The 13,672-nt window shown below is 46.1% G+C and overlaps 1 protein-coding gene across 1 annotated transcript in view; it reads left to right on the forward strand.

The window, feature by feature from the left end:
• Positions 1-686: 686 nt before the first annotated feature.
• The window catches only part of LOC146808756 (cornifelin homolog A-like), a 90,585-nt gene continuing 77,599 nt past the window's right edge, over positions 687-13,672 (forward strand). The window contains exon 1 of the mRNA XM_085614234.1: positions 687-819. The gene's annotated coding sequence lies outside the window, so the exon portion shown is untranslated. The remainder of the gene's footprint in view (positions 820-13,672) is intronic.

Genomic DNA, 13,672 nt, shown 5'->3' on the forward strand with positions numbered 1-13,672 from the left:
ATACATATGTGAGTGCCCATATATAAGGTGTACATGTGCATGTGTACATATGCATATGTGAGTGCACATATATATATTTGTTGTACATGTGTATACATATAAATATGTGAGTGCACATATATAAGGTGTACATGTGCATGTGTGCATATACATACGTGAGTGCACATATATAAGGTGTACATGTGCATGTGTACATATGCATATGTGAGTGCACATATATATCTTTGTTGTACATGCGTGTGTACATATACATATGTCAGTGCACTTATATAAGTTGTACATGTGTGTGTACATATACATACGTGAGTGTACAGCACGAATAATATCTTTGAACTGCCCTTTGATGGCTGCTTAGTTCCTTGTCTTCGGTTCTGGGGGGTGTTGCAGGGCTCAGGGGACCCTCATGTTTCTTTGCAGACGGACAGGCTTCAGGCTCTGGGGTTTCACACTCCCCACTGACCTCTGCAGGTGCCTGAGGTCACTGCCCCTTATCTCCGAAGTGACAGGCTCAGACACAGCGCACATATGAGAGCTTTATTGAAAGCATCAAACAGAAACCACCAGAGACTCGTCCAGCCTGTAATCTCCAGGCCCGAGGGCTGCTTGGCGACTCCCTGAGAGGGTGGGTGTTGGCGCCCGGTGGGTATATAATGTCACCTCCGAGGGCGCAGCAGAGAGGCAGCCAGGTTAGAAGAGCAGGTACCCAGCGTCTTCACAAGAGAGCAAGCCAAGAGCGCCCCCTGCAGGAGAGCACCGGCAGCACCCGACCTCGGCACAGCTGGTGAAGGCGCATCTTCCACAGGGACGGAAAACACAGAGGTGAGCGGGCTTTCAAGGGCAAAGGGGGGCCGGCTCGGCTCGGCTCGTAGAGCCCAGGCACGAGCCGAGCCCTGAAAAACATGAGAAAGTCTCTTCAAAATGCAACGAGGTGTCTGACATGTGGAAGCGAAGACATGAATAGGTCCCATTATCGGCCTGCACTGAGGAATACTTGATAAGAGGGGAAGATTTTAAACACGAGCATTAGAGAACCCAGAGGCAGGACGCTCTCCATGTAAACCCTGCACACGCCCAGCAACTCTGCGTCTATTCACCCAAACACAATGGGGCGGTGTAACTGGTAGCCTGACCGCCTGAGTGTGAAAGGCTTCATTGAGCGATAAGGAAGAAATAGCAGTTTTGCTGAATTGAAACATTTCCCTAAGTTTACCCAATTTAAGCGAAGAGCAGATATTAGTTCAAGTTTTCAACTTTCACTTTCGTAAAAATCAGCCACTAAATGGGTTTATATTTGTATTTCCTGCAGTTTTTATTAGAGCTGGGCGCGCCAACAAATGAACAGGGAGAGCCGAGCCAGAGCCGAGCCAAGGGTTTGGCTTGGCTCCTAGAGCCTGTGCACCAGCCGAGCCCTGAAATTGTTAGATATGTAAATCATACGGCATGCATCACATAACATATGATAAATTGTCTTCAAAATAAATTTAAAAAACGGTATTTCTTTAACACGTGGAAGTTTTGACATTAATATGTCACTTTAAATCACTGCACCAAGAAGTACCTATTAAAAGGGATAGTTTAGTAGAAGTGATAGATTTAGTGAACTAAGAGGCAAGCCACTTGTCATGTCAGATTATTTTAGAGCAAGTGTAGTCCATTAAATCAAACACAATAGGTGTGTGTACTTCGGTGCACTGAAATCACATATCTGAAATTGCTTTCATATGCCATAACGAAGAAAGCGGCGGTTTGGTGATAAAAAATATTTGCCCAAGATCTCACAAATTAAGTATGGAAACTGCTATTTATCCAGGTTTTCTGATCTCACTTTGTACAAATCAGCTACTCCATGGGTATCTATTTGTCTTTGCTTTTTAAGTTAACGCACAAAAATGCCCCAAAGGTATTGGAGCGCTTCACGTCAACAATGGCTCCATCACACAAGGTACAGTAGTTGTTTGATAAGCACTGGAAGATGTAAGGAGTTTACCAGAATCACTGAATGTTGAGTCAGTCAACGCTGAGACTCACACCTGGCATGCCAGTTACCAAAGCCGGTAGCTGTGACCGTAACGCCACACCTCTAGAGGGAGGACGGCGGGCAGAAGCCACATGAAAACCTGGCTCATTATGGACTCCGGGTTCTAAGAGGACCTGGAGCTGAGCTTGAGCCAGGCTTCAGACGCGAGCCAGGCTCGAGCTTTCCGTGGCTCGCCCACGTCTGGTTTTATATAGCTCAAACCCAAGGGTATCGGAGCTCCTAATGTGAGCACCAGTTACATTACACCAGGTCACTCATTAGGTTTCGCCTAGACAGCACTACTCTGCACCACTCTGCTCTGTGCCACTGCACTCTACTCTGCACCACACTGCTTAGCACCACTCCACACCACTGCACTTTACCCACTGCACTTCATGCCACTGCACTCTACGACACTCTACTCTGCACCACTCTGCTCTGTGCCACTGCACTCTACTCTGCACCACACTGCTTAGCACCACTCCACACCACTGCACTTTACCCACTGCACTTCATGCCACTGCACTCTACGACACTCTACTCTGCACCACTGCACTTTATGCCACTGCACTCTGCGCCATGCACTGCCCTCTACGCTACTCTACACAACTGCAATCTACGCCACTGAACCACTTCACTTTATGCCAATGCACTTTATGTGACAACTCTTTACTCTAGACCACTGCACTATATGCCAATACACTCTACATTACTCTACTCGACTCTCCAACACTCTACTCTATGCCACTGCACTCTACTCTACACTATAGCACTCTAGAGTGCAGTGGAACTCTCTACTCTAGACCACTGCACTATATGCCAATACACTCTACATTACTCTACTCGACTCTCCAACACTCTACTCTATGCCACTGCACTCTACTCTACACTATAGCACTCTAGAGTGCAGTGGAACTCTCTACTCTAGACCACTGCACTATATGCCAATACACTCTACATTACTCTACTCGACTCTCCAACACTCTACTCTATGCCACTGCACTCTACTCTACACTATAGCACTCTAGAGTGCAGTGGAACTCTCTACTCTAGACCACTGCACTATATGCCAATACACTCTACATTACTCTACTCTCCAACACTCTACTCTATGCCACTGCACTCTACTCTACACTATAGCACTCTAGAGTGCAGTGGAACTCTCTACTCTAGACCACTGCACTATATGCCAATACACTCTACATTACTCTACTCGACTCTCCAACACTCTACTCTATGCCACTGCACTCTACTCCACACTATAGCACTCTAGAGTGCAGTGGAACTCTCTACTCTAGACCACTGCACTATATGCCAATACACTCTACATTACTCTACTCGACTCTCCAACACTCTACTCTATGCCACTGCACTCTACTCTACACTATAGCACTCTAGAGTGCAGTGGAACTCTCTACTCTAGACCACTGCACTATATGCCAATACACTCTACATTACTCTACTCGACTCTCCAACACTCTACTCTATGCCACTGCATCTACTCTACACTATAGCACTCTAGAGTGCAGTGGAACTCTCTACTCTAGACCACTGCACTATATGCCAATACACTCTACATTACTCTACTCGACTCTCCAACACTCTACTCTATGCCACTGCACTCTACTCTACACTATAGCACTCTAGAGTGCAGTGGAACTCTCTACTCTAGACCACTGCACTATATGCCAATACACTCTACATTACTCTACTCGACTCTCCAACACTCTACTCTATGCCACTGCACTCTACTCTACACTATAGCACTCTAGAGTGCAGTGGAACTCTCTACTCTAGACCACTGCACTATATGCCAATACACTCTACATTACTCTACTCAACTCTCCAACACTCTACTCTATGCCACTGCACTCTACTCTACACTATAGCACTCTAGAGTGCAGTGGAACTCTCTACTCTAGACCACTGCACTATATGCCAATACACTCTACGTTACTCTACTCGACTCTCCAACACTCTACTCTATGCCAGTGCACTCTACTCTACACTATAGCACTCTAGAGTGCAGTGGAACTTTCTACTCTAGACCACTGCCTATATGCTGATACACTCTACGTTACTCTACTCGACTCTCCAACACTCTACTCTATGCCACTGCACTCTACTCTACACTATAGCACTCTAGAGTGCAGTGGAACTCTCTACTCTAGACCACTGCACTATATGCCAATACACTCTACGTTACTCTACTCGACTCTCCAACACTCTACTCTATGCCACTGCACTCTACTCTACACTATAGCACTCTAGAGTGCAGTGGAACTCTCTACTCTAGACCACTGCACTATATGCCAATACACTCTACAATACTCTACTCGACTCTCCAACACTCTATTCTATGCCACTGCACTCTACTCTACACTATAGCACTCTACAGTGCAGTGGAACTCTCTACTCTAGACCACTGCACTATATGCCAATACACTCTACATTACTCTACTCGACTCTCCAACACTCTACTCTATGCCACTGCACTCTACTCTACACTATAGCACTCTAGAGTGCAGTGGAACTCTCTACTCTAGACCACTGCACTATATGCCAATACACTCTACATTACTCTACTCGACTCTCCAACACTCTACTCTATGCCACTGCACTCTACTCTACACTATAGCACTCTAGAGTGCAGTGGAACTCTCTACTCTAGACCACTGCACTATATGCCAATACACTCTACATTACTCTACTCGACTCTCCAACACTCTACTCTATGCCACTGCACTCTACTCTACACTATAGCACTCTAGAGTGCAGTGGAACTCTCTACTCTAGACCACTGCACTATATGCCAATACACTCTACATTACTCTACTCGACTCTCCAACACTCTACTCTATGCCACTGCACTCTACTCTACACTATAGCACTCTAGAGTGCAGTGGAACTCTCTACTCTAGACCACTGCACTATATGCCAATACACTCTACATTACTCTACTCGACTCTCCAACACTTTACTCTATGCCACTGCACTCTACTCTACACTATAGCACTCTAGAGTGCAGTGGAACTCTCTACTCTAGACCACTGCACTATATGCCAATACACTCTACATTACTCTACTCGACTCTCCAACACTCTTTCTATGCCACTGCACTCTACTCTACACTATAGCACTCTAGAGTGCAGTGGAACTCTCTACTCTAGACCACTGCACTATATGCCAATACACTCTACATTACTCTACTCGACTCTCCAACACTTTACTCTATGCCACTGCACTCTACTCTACACTATAGCACTCTAGAGTGCAGTGGAACTCTCTACTCTAGACCACTGCACTATATGCCAATACACTCTACATTACTCTACTCGACTCTCCAACACTCTACTCTATGCCACTGCACTCTACTCTACACTATAGCACTCTAGAGTGCAGTGGAACTCTCTACTCTAGACCACTGCACTATATGCCAATACACTCTACATTACTCTACTCGACTCTCCAACACTCTACTCTATGCCACTGCACTCTACTCTACACTATAGCACTCTAGAGTGCAGTGGAACTCTCTACTCTAGACCACTGCACTATATGCCAATACACTCTACGTTACTCTACTCGACTCTCCAACACTCTACTCTATGCCACTGCACTCTACTCTACACAATAGCACTCTAGAGTGCAGTGGAACTCTCTACTCTAGACCACTGCACTATATGCCAATACACTCTACTTTACTCTACTCGACTCTCCAACACTATACTCTATGCCACTGCACTCTACTCTACACTATATCACTCTAGAGTGCAGTGGAACTCTCTACTCTAGACCACTGCACTATATGCCAATACACTCTACATTACTCTACTCGACTCTCCAACACTTTACTCTATGCCACTGCACTCTACTCTACACTATAGCACTCTAGAGTGCAGTGGAACTCTCTACTCTAGACCACTGCACTATATGCCAATACACTCTACATTACTCTACTCGACTCTCCAACACTCTTTCTATGCCACTGCACTCTACTCTACACTATAGCACTCAAGAGTGCAGTGGAACTCTCTACTCTAGACCACTGCACTATATGCCAATACACTCTACATTACTCTACTCGACTCTCCAACACTCTACTCTATGCCACTGCACTCTACTCTACACTATAGCACTCTAGAGTGCAGTGGAACTCTCTACTCTAGACCACTGCACTGTATGCCAATACACTCTACATTACTCTACTCGACTCTCCAACACTCTACTCTATGCCACTGCACTCTACTCTACACTATAGCACTCTAGAGTGCAGTGGAACTCTCTACTCTAGACCACTGCACTATATGCCAATACACTCTACATTACTCTACTCGACTCTCCAACACTCTACTCTATGCCACTGCACTCTACTCTACACTATAGCACTCTAGAGTGCAGTGGAACTCTCTACTCTAGACCACTGCACTATATGCCAATACACTCTACATTACTCTACTCGACTCTCCAACACTCTACTCTATGCCACTGCACTCTACTCTACACTATAGCACTCTAGAGTGCAGTGGAACTCTCTACTCTAGACCACTGCACTATATGCCAATACACTCTACATTACTCTACTCGACTCTCCAACACTCTACTCTATGCCACTGCACTCTACTCTACACTATAGCACTCTAGAGTGCAGTGGAACTCTCTACTCTAGACCACTGCACTATATGCCAATACACTCTACATTACTCTACTCAACTCTTCAACACTCTACTCTATGCCACTGCACTCTACTCTACACTATAGCACTCTAGAGTGCAGTGGAACTCTCTACTCTAGACCACTGCACTATATGCCAATACACTCTACATTACTCTACTCGACTCTCCAACACTCTACTCTATGCCACTGCACTCTACTCTACACTATAGCACTCTAGAGTGCAGTGGAACTCTCTACTCTAGACCACTGCACTATATGCCAATACACTCTACATTACTCTACTCGACTCTCCAACACTCTACTCTATGCCACTGCACTCTACTCTACACTATAGCACTCTAGAGTGCAGTGGAACTCTCTACTCTAGACCACTGCACTATATGCCAATACACTCTACATTACTCTACTCGACTCTCCAACACTCTACTCTATGCCACTGCACTCTACTCTACACTATAGCACTCTAGAGTGCAGTGGAACTCTCTACTCTAGACCACTGCACTATATGCCAATACACTCTACATTACTCTAGTCGACTCTCCAACACTCTACTCTATGCCACTGCACTCTACTCTACACTATAGCACTCTAGAGTGCAGTGGAACTCTCTACTCTAGACCACTGCACTATCTGCCAATACACTCTACATTACTCTACTCGACTCTCCAACACTCTACTCTATGCCACTGTACTCTACTCTACACTATAGCACTCTAGAGTGCAGTGGAACTCTCTACTCTAGACCACTGCACTGTATGCCAATACACTCTACATTACTCTACTCGACTCTCCAACACTCTACTCTATGCCACTGCACTCTACTCTACACTATAGCACTCTAGAGTGCAGTGGAACTCTCTACTCTAGACCACTGCACTGTATGCCAATACACTCTACATTACTCTACTCGACTCTCCAACACTCTACTCTATGCCACTGCACTCTACTCTACACTATAGCACTCTAGAGTGCAGTGGAACTCTCTACTCTAGACCACTGCACTATATGCCAATACACTCTACATTACTCTACTCGACTCTCCAACACTCTACTCTATGCCACTGCACTCTACTCTACACTATAGCACTCTAGAGTGCAGTGGAACACTCTACTCTACACCACTGCAGTCTATGCCAGTGCAACATATACCACTCTACTGTGCACCAATGTACTGTACGGCGCCTATTGTACTCTGCACACTTCACTCTATGCCACTGCACTCTATGCTATTCAAAACTACTCTACACCACTCTAGTCTAAGCAACTGCACTCTATCCCACTGTACTCTACTGTGCACCCTTCTACTCTCTGCCACTGCACTCAAGAAAAAATGTGCTTCAGCAGTGTAGGCCTTAACATCGCACTAGTGTGTCATCCTCGCTCAATTTTCCCTAGTGCCACTGCCTCGAAGCCACAATCGATCAGAAATCCCCAAAGATATTGAAAAGGAACGTAATTATATCAGAAAACGTTTTTTTTCTATATATACTCTATTCCAAGCCCAAATTGTCAACAACATCCACCAAAAAGTCCAAAAATCAATCCTATATGTGGAATTTAACAGAATGAATCCTCCGGGAGTCTTGTGTATATGTCCAGAATCCAACTTTCATTTATGTTCAAGATAAACAGATTTTTCAATTAGCCCAAGCCAACACGTTTCAACCCTTTAGGGCTTAATCAGGGTTGAGTTTTCCATAGATTTTTTATTTGAGTAAAATTAAGCTTTAGCTTTTATTTCTTTAATTATCATCTATTCTTCTCCTGGGTGGTGTAGTACCCCCTATTTGATCTTGCCCATTCGTGTCCCAGACCTGAATGCCACAGGAAAAAGCACATATATGCCACTGCACTCTACACCACTGCACTCTATGCCGCTCTACTCTGTGCCACTCCATTCTACTCAATTCTACTCTGTCCCACTGAACCTATGCCACTTTACTCTTTGCCACTGCACTCTACGTCATTGCACTCTACGCTACTGCACTCTACTCTATGACACTGCACTCTAAGCTATTGCACTCTACACCACTGCACTCCATGCCACTCTACTCTGTGCCGTTGCATTCTACTCAATTCTACTCTATGCTACTGTACTCTATGTCACTCTACTCTATGCCTCTGCACTCTATGTCACTGCACTCTACACCACTGCACTCTACTCTGCACTACTCTGCTCTATGCCACTTCACTCTAAGCCACTTTACTCCACACCACTGCACTTGATGTCACTGCACTCTATGCAACTCTACTCTACTCTGCACCACTCTATCTACTCTGAACACTTTACTTTGTGCCACGGCACTCTACACCACTCTACTCTGCACCACTTTACTTTAAGCCTCTTCATTCTATGCCACACTCTTCTGCACCACTCTACTCTACACTACTGCACTCTACTCTGCACCATTCTATTCTACGCCACTGTTCTCTATGCCACTGCACTCTACATCACTCTACTCTGTACAACTGCACTTTACGCAGCTACAATGTATGCCAATGCACTCCACTCTGCTCCACTCTACTCTATGCCACTGCAATCTACACCACTGCACTATATGCCACTTTACTGTACTCTACACCACTGCACGCAACTCTACTCTATGCCACTCTACTCTACTCTGACCACTTCACTCTATGCCTTGCACATTACGCAACTTTGCTCTACTCTGCACCACTCTACTTTGCGCCACTGCACTCTATGCCACTCAACTCTGCACCTCTCAACTCTATCCACTATACTCTACTCTGCACCTCTCTACTAGAGGTCACTGCTCTCTATGCCACTGCTCTCTACACAACTCTACTGCACACTGCTCCACTGCACTCTATGCTACTGCACTCTATTCCACTGCACTCTACTCCACTCTAATCTACTCTGCACCACTCTAATCTATGGCACTGCCTTCTACTCCACTGTACTCAATACCACCACACTCTACTCTGTACCACTCTACACTATGCCACTGTACTCTACGCCACTGCACTCTACATCACTCTCCTCTGTACCACTGCACTCTATGCACTGCATTCTAGGCCACTCTACTCTGCACCACTGCACTCTATTCCACTCGATTCTGCACCACTCTTCTCTATGGTGCTGCACTCTATGGCACTGCACTCCGCACCACTACACTCTACTCTTTACAACTCCGTGCCACTCAACTCTATGCCACTGCACTGTACACCACTGCAATCTATGCCACAGCAATTTACACCACTCTACTCTGTGCCACTGCACTCTACTGAGCTCCGCACAACTGCGCCTATGCCACTCTGCTCTATTACACTGCACTCTTTATGATGCCGCCAGGTTATGGAACTCCCTTCCCCTCCAGATCCGTCTCGAGGCTAACCATCTGACCTTCCGAAAACAAATTATAACCTTATTGTTTCCCTAATGCTGTTCGGAGTTTTGAATGTACTGCTTTCAGCGCTAGGATGTTTTCAGGTAGCCACACACTTAAGAAATGCTGATTCATTCATTCATTCACTCTATGCTACTGCACTCTACATGACTGCACTCTACACCACTGCGCTGTATGCCACTTTACTCTACACCACTAAACTTGATGTCAGTGCACTCAATGCAACTCTACTCTACGCCACTCTACTCTACTCTGACCACTCCAATCTCTGCCACTGCACTCTACGCCACTCTACTCTACCCCCAGGACTAGTTCTCCTGTGCTTCTGCACCGCCCTGCTTCCTCCTCGTTTTTCTGATTGCTTTCTCCTACATTTGCCTTGTTATTTACTTTTTCTCCTTCCTATCCCCCGTTTCTGAGTGCTTTTTACTACTTTCTCCTTCCTCCCCATTTGTTTGAGTGCCGTTCCTGCTTTTGCCTCATTTTTACTGTGCTTTCTTCTGCCCTTTTCTATTTTTTACTGCTTTCTCCTTCCTTTCACCTGTTTTTCTGAGTGCTTCTCCTGCTTTTGCCTCATTTTTTTCTGCTTTCTCCTTCCTTCCCCCCCATTTTTCTGAGAGGTTTTACTGCTTTCCCCTCGTTTTTCACAGCTTCTCTTTGTTTTTTCCCTCATTTGTCATTCCGGCCTGTCGCCCATTTTCCCCGCATTCTGCCTAGCCCCGCCCACCCCCTCCCGGTATCTCTCCCTCCCCCCAGGGCCTACTTAATGGAGGCCGCAGCACCACCCCATTGAGTAGGCCTAGCTCTACCTTGCTGCTGCACCGCCCTGCTTCCTCCCCTTTTTCCTGAGTGCTTTTTCTGCGTTTTTTTCTTTGTTTTTTACTACTTTCTCTTTGCTTTTCCCCATTTATCTGAGTGCTTTTCCTGCTTGTGCCTCGTTTTTACTGCTTCCTCCTTCCTTTCACCTGTTTTTCTGAGTGCTTTCTTCTGCCCTTGTCTATTTTTTACTGCTTTCTCATTCCTTTCACCTGTTTTTCTGAGTGCTTTTCCTGCTTTTGCCTAATTTCTTTCTTCTTTCTCCTTCCTTTCCCCCCATTTTTCTGAGAGGTTTTACTGCTTTTTCCCTTGTTTTTCACAGCTTACCTTGTTTTTTCCCCTCATTTGTCACTCCCGCTTGCTGCCAATGTTCCCACCTCCTGCCTAGCCCCGCCCACCCCTCCCAGCATCCCTCCCTCCTACCATGTCCTACCTAATGGAATACGCAGTGCAACCCCGTTTGAGCAGGCCCCAGGACCTAGCTTTCCCGTGCTCTTGCCCCGTCCTGCTTCCTCCCCGTTTTTCTGGGGGCTTTTACTGCTTTCTTCTTCCTCCACCCCCCCATTTTTCAGTGTGCTCGTACTGTTTTTGCCTCGTTTTTTACTGCTTTCTCCTTCCTCCACCCACCCCCAGCACCCCTCCCTCCTCCAGGATCTACTGGATGGAGGCCGCAGCGTGACCCCATTGAGCAGGCCTACCCTTGCTGCTGCACTGTCCTGTTTCCACCCCTTTTTCTGAGTGCTTTCTCCTGCTTTTGCCTCGTTTTATTTGTACTTTTTACTTCATTTATACTTCCCTGCCTAATTTTTTACTGCTTTCTCCTTCCTCACCCACTTTTTTCTTCTGCTTTTGCCTCATTTTTCACTGCTTTCTCCGCAAAGCCACTAGCAAACCCAGCGCCTTGAGACTTTCAAGGGTGATATGCCCCGCTTTATAAATACGGATTGATTGATTGATTGACTTTACTCTGCATCACTGTACTTTATGCCACTGCAAGCTATACCACTCTACTCTACTCTGCACCTCTCTACTCTACTCTGCACCTCTCTACTCTATGCCAGTGCTCCCTATGCCACTGCACTCTACGCCATTCTACTGTACACTGCACCACTGAAATTTATGCTACTGCACTCTATGCCACTGCACTCTACGCTGCTCTAATTTACTCTGCACCAGTCTACCCGATGCCGTTGCCTTCTGCTCCAGTGCACTCAACGCCACTGAAATCTACTCTGCACCATTCTACTCTGCGCTGCTGTACTCTATGCCAATGCACTCTATTCTGCTCCACTGTACTCTACACACTACTCTACTCTGCACCATTCAATTCTATGCCACTGCACTCTATGCCACTGCACTCTATGCCACTCTACTATGTGCTATTCTACTCTATGCCACTCTACGTTTTGCTACTACACTCTACCCCATTGCACTCAACTTTACACCACTACACTTTACATCATACCGCTCTACTCTAGGCTACTGCACTCTATGTCACTGCACTGCACTCCACGTCACTCTACTCCCCTCTTCACCACACTATTCTATGTCCCTGCACTGTATCCAGTCTACTCTGCACCACTTTACTCTACATCACTGCACTCTACTCCACTGAACTCTACACTCTAGACCGCTCCACAACACGGTGTAGAGTGCAGTGACATACTCTACTCTGTGCCACTGCACTCTATAAAAACTGCACCCTATGCCAGTGCATTATACAACACTCTACTTTGCACAACTGCACTCTATGCAACTGCAGTATACAACACTCTACTGTACTCTGCAGCACTGCACTCTATGCCAGTGCACTTTGCTCTGCACCATGCTACTTCACACCACTGTACTCTACGCCACTCTACTCTGCACCACATCAGCCACTGCACCTTACATCACTGCACTTCATGCCACTGCACTGTACAACACTATTGTGCACCACTCTACTCTATGCTGCTGCATTCTGTGCCACTGCACTCTGTGCCAGACTACTCTAGGCCACTGCACTCTACGCTACTCTACTCTGCACCACTGTACTCTATGCCACTGCACTTTATGCCAATGCACTTTACGTGGCACCACTCTACTCTAGGCCACTGCATTGTATGCCACTGCATTCTATGTTACTCTACTCTGCACCACTCTACTCCACCCCACTTCACTCTACTCCACTGCACTCTACACTCTACTCTGCACCACTGCACTCTATACCACTGTACTCTATGCCAATGCACTATACTCTACTGCGCACCACACTACTCTACATTCCTAAAAGATCCATGTGCTCCTCTTCTACATCCAAACTTGTAATACCCAAGGTCAGAAGAGCTTATTTGGGAGGCAGAAGCTTTGTAGCTTGCACAACTAGGCTGTGGAATTCCATGCCGCTGTTCTTCGTGACTTTATTCCCCTTCTCCTCTGTTTTCACAGGTTCTTTCTTCTTCCGAGTTTCCAGAGCCTACACATCTTTGGGTAGTACAGGTTTTACAAATCAAAATTTCACTTCAATTTCACATTACATTCTACTCTGCACCAGCACACTCTAAGACACTCTACTGAACTCTGCACCACAGTGCTCTGCGCAACTGCAGTCTATGCTACTCTAATATACTCTGCACCACTCTATTCTATGCCACTGCCCTCTATGCCACTACATTCTACTGTGCACCACTTTACTCTATCCCAACTCACTCTACACCACTGCACTCTACACAACTCTTCTCTGTGCCACAGCCCTCTAATCTACTTTCCTCTGTGCCCCTGCGCTCTACGCCTCTCTACTCTATGCCACTGCACT

The sequence above is a fragment of the Triturus cristatus genome, chromosome 7, assembly GCF_964204655.1.
Source record: "Triturus cristatus chromosome 7, aTriCri1.1, whole genome shotgun sequence".
NCBI lineage: Eukaryota > Metazoa > Chordata > Amphibia > Caudata > Salamandridae > Triturus > Triturus cristatus.